Genomic DNA, 4,489 nt, shown 5'->3' on the forward strand with positions numbered 1-4,489 from the left:
GTCCAATACGACCTTATTAGGCAACACTGCTCAGTGAGTCCAAATCACTACATGCTTCACCTTGTCAACTCACACAGGTGGCTTACAATGTATGACATCTGTGCTGCAGCAGAATGTGGGTCATGACACAGTTTCTAGCCAGAAGGGGAAACGTGTCTTAGATAAATCCCAGGAAGAACTATGAGAATAACAGACATTATTTAATCTTGTGTCTACTAAAAACACATCTATTGCAGGGCAGTAGTAGGGCATCGTTATCGTGTAGGAAGGAATGCACTATTTCTAATCACCTTTTAGTGAAACAGCTTCCGGTATTCCCTGGAGATGGTCTACTAATAACCAGACCAGAAAATGGAGTTGAGCTGAAGGCTTTTGCGGTGCTAGCGTCACCTGCAGGTGAGAGTGTGACTTTCCTGTGTGCCCCCAGGGGCCCATAGCCAGGTTGCTGTTCCCTGGTCTTCGCAGGGTCTTTACTGAAGGTATTCATGTTCACAACCCTGTGTGAGGTCAGGACTGAAGGTTCGGGAGTGGTGGCGAGGCTCTGGTGGTCTTAAGCATTAAACCTTCTGGAAGTAGTTGAAAACGAGGAAGAATATGGAAAACTATTACAGGAAGCACTTGTTAGTTGGTCCAGATGGGAAGTCCTGCATTTCCGAAGAGGCAGAGCGAGAGACTTGTTAGAGCAGGAGAAGTGACCACATCCCAGAGTCTGACCAGTGGAACCCCGGTGGGGGAGGGGGCAGGGGACTGCGCCCGCAGGGGTTTGCGGGCATTGCAGTGGGTGCCGGGGCTCCGAGGTTCTCAGGATGCCTCACACCAGCTCTTCCAGAAATGTTGCTCAGGATGCCCTTCCTTCTACTTGAGCAAATGCTCTACTGTTCAGCACACATGTGAGCCATCCCTGTGAGCTGCCAAAGGCATCCTTTCCTAAGGGATGTCCGTGCCTGGCGTGTTGAATGTTTCCCAACAGGTCAGTCCTTCATCGGTCCCCCCGCCCCCATCACGTACGGATCAGATTTAATCAGAGATGATAGTATTTGGCATTTCCTTTCATACTTCATACTTGAACTAGCATCTCGTGCTGCGAGACAGATTCATCTTATACAGAGAGGTTTAATCCCTTTCTGCGTCCTTCAGTAAAACCCCCTGACAGATGAAATGAATGGAAATCTCCTTGGCTTTTATGAAAAGGAGGGAAAGTACAGTGGATTACGTCCTCTGTTGACATGTGTATCTATAGGTCTCTCTATTTCTCTCTATCATTATCAGTATCTTTATCTGTGTACCTATAGTCACCCTGAAAAGGAAGTCATCAAATGCTAACTGTGGGATCAGGGAGATTTTTATCCTTTTTCTTTTTATCCACTTTCTACATGTCATGAATTTTCCATAAGCTGTATGCTCCCCTAACAAAACTGAAATTTTGCATTGAAGGAGAGAGAAACGTGCTGTTTCTTATGCACATGGTCTTTGAAAGTGGAGTTCACAGTATGCCTGGCCTCCCTTCTGCTCCAGTTAGGGCCGACCCCTCCTCCCTCTGCCCAATCGTATACAGTGGCTTTTCAAAATTTATGACACCTTGGGGCGCCTGGATGACTCAGTCGGTTAAGTGTCTGGCTTTGGTTCACGTCATGATCTCACAGTTTGTAGGTTCGAGCCCCGCATCAGGCTCTGTGCTAATAGCTAGCTCAGAGCCTGGAGCCTGTCTTCAGATTCTCTGTCTCCCTCTCTCTCTGACCCTCCTCTCCTTGCGCTGTCTCTCACTGTCTCTCAAAAATGAACTAGAAAAAAAAAAAAAAACCAACCACCAAACAAACAGAATTTATGATGTCTCGTATTCCTCATTTGCTCTCAGAAATCACCTACCACCCTGACCGGAGTTTCCGCAGCCACCCGGTAGACTGCCGAGATGAAAGAAAAGAAAGTCCCGTGCAGACGCCTACTCTCTGTCAGGTAAGTAGCCGGAGACTGGCCAGGACTGACCGCACTCCACGGCATTCAGGCTCTGCGCTCTCAGCATGAGCCCGGCTTGGGGCTTGAACTCACAAACCAGGAGGGGATGACCTGAGCTGAAGTCACGAGCTGGATTCTTAACCGTCTGAGCCACCTGCGTGCTCCAGGGTGTTAGGATTTCGAGGCAACGGGCCCCTTGTGTCTTTTGAGTGTCTTCCTGTGAACCTTTTCTTTCTGTTGCAGTTGTCAGCAGGACTTCACATCTTCAAAGTCGCAGTTTCCAGGGAAGATGCCCTTGGAGAAGGATATGCAGATGTCACCACAAAGCCAGGTAAGCCCCTGGAGGAGACTGGCCTCCTGTTGTGCAGGGACATCTCTGTCTTTGGTGCCTGAATAAAATGCTGATAGAGTTTTTATTTTTACATTTTTACATACTGGCAGATTGGGTGTGTGGCGAGGGCCCGTTTCCTGCTTCATAGACGACCACCTTCTCCCTGTGTCCTCACATGGCGGGAGGGGTGAGAAAAGGTGAGGGAACTCTCTCGAAGGTCTCCTTTACAAGGGTGTACCAAATCCATTCTCTGTGCTCATGATCTAATCACCTCTTGAAGGCCCCACTCCAGATACTAATCACATTAGGGATTAGGTTTCCTCATATGAATATGAGGCAGGGGACACAAATATCCAGTCTGTAACATACACCAATGTTCATGCCAGCATTCGCCACAATAGCCAAAAGGAGGAATAACCAAAATGTCCATCCACAGATGAATGGCTAATGCGAGTATTAGCATATTGCACATTATTATTCGGCCATCAAAAATGAAATTCTGACACATCTTATAACATGGATGAACCCTGAAGACATTAGGTGAACTGAAGAAGCCATTCTCAAAGGACAAATGATTCTGCTTACATGAGGTAGCTACTGTAGACAAATTCATCAAGATAGAAAGCAGAATAGTGGTTGTCTTGGGGGCGGGTGATGGGAGAAGGTAAATGAGGAGTTCGTGCTTAATGGATACGGAGTTTCAGTTTGGGATGATGCCAAAGTTCTGTAAATGGGAGGCCAGAGGGATGACACAACACCATGAATATACACAATACCACGAATTACACAGTTAAAAATCACTGAGGGGCCCTTGAGCGGCTCGGTCTGTTGAGCGTCGAACTTCGACTCAGGTCATGAGCTCGTGGTTTGTCGGTTTGAGGCCCACATCAGGCTCTGTGCAGACAGCTAGCTCAGAGCATGGAGCCTGTCTTCAGGTTCTGGTCTCCCTCTCTCTCCGACCCTCTCCGGCTTTCACTGTCTTTCTCTCTCTCTTTCTCTCTCTCTCAAAAAATAAATAAAAATATTTTTAAAAATAATAAAAATCATTGAAATGCTAACCTTTATGAAATATATTCCTCACCACAGTTAAAAAAAAAAAAAAGAAGAAAGAAACTTACCTAGTTCTACAAGCTTATCTTATTATGAGTGGATCCCTACGATGAACAGGTAAAGAAGAGGTGGTATATCTATACAATGGAGTTTTATTCGACTTGAAAAAGAATGTAATCTTGCCATTTGCAACTACTTGGATGGATCTGGAGGGTATTATGCTAAGCAAGATAGTCAGAGAAAGACAAATATTATATGACATCATTTATATGAGGACTTTAAGATACAAAACAGATGAAAATAAGGGAAGGGAAGCAAAAATAATATAAAAACAGGGAGGGGACAGCAACATAAAAGACTCTTAAATATTGAGAACAGAGGGGTACTGGAGGGTTGTGGCAGGGGGGATGGGCTAAATGGGTAATGGGCATTAAGGAATCTACTCCTGAAATCATTGTTGCACTATATCCTAACTCAGCTGGATGTAAATTAAAACAGTAAATAATAAATAAAAATTTAAAAGTTATAAGAAAGTGGATGCTAAGGAATCGGCAGGCTCTGTGAAGGCTGAGTGAACAGCTACATGGAGCATCTAATGCTCGTGTGTGCTTGTTTTTCTTAAGACTTTATTGTTTTTGCAGAGCAGTTTTCGGTTTTACAATGCAATGGAGATGAAGGTACAGCAGTCTCCCACATGCCTTCTGCCCCGACGTGTGCCTAGCCGCCCCCATCGTCAGCATCACTCAGAGCATTGCATGCATTTTACCCAGGGTGAATCCACACTACCGCGTCCTATCCAGTTGAAGTCTGTCATCCAAGCCTGCAGCCTTCGGGTTCCCTCTTGCTGTCGGGCGTTCTGTAGGTTTGGACAAATGCGTAGTGGCACATAGCTGTCATCGTCTCACACATAGGTATCACGCAGACACCTGTCATATTCTCTGCCCTAAACATGCTCTGTGCTCCACCATTTTGTCTGTCTCCCCTGTCCCCTCCCTGGCCAACACTGATCTGTTTACTGTCTCCAGAGTTTTGCCTCATCCAGAATGTCATTGGTCAGAATTATAGAGTAATTGGCTTCTTTTACTTTGTGAAACGCATTTATGGCTCTTCCTTGTTTTTTCATGGCTTAAAAGTTCGTTTCCTTTTAGTTCTAAC

Source organism: Suricata suricatta, chromosome 7, assembly GCF_006229205.1.
Source record: "Suricata suricatta isolate VVHF042 chromosome 7, meerkat_22Aug2017_6uvM2_HiC, whole genome shotgun sequence".
NCBI lineage: Eukaryota > Metazoa > Chordata > Mammalia > Carnivora > Herpestidae > Suricata > Suricata suricatta.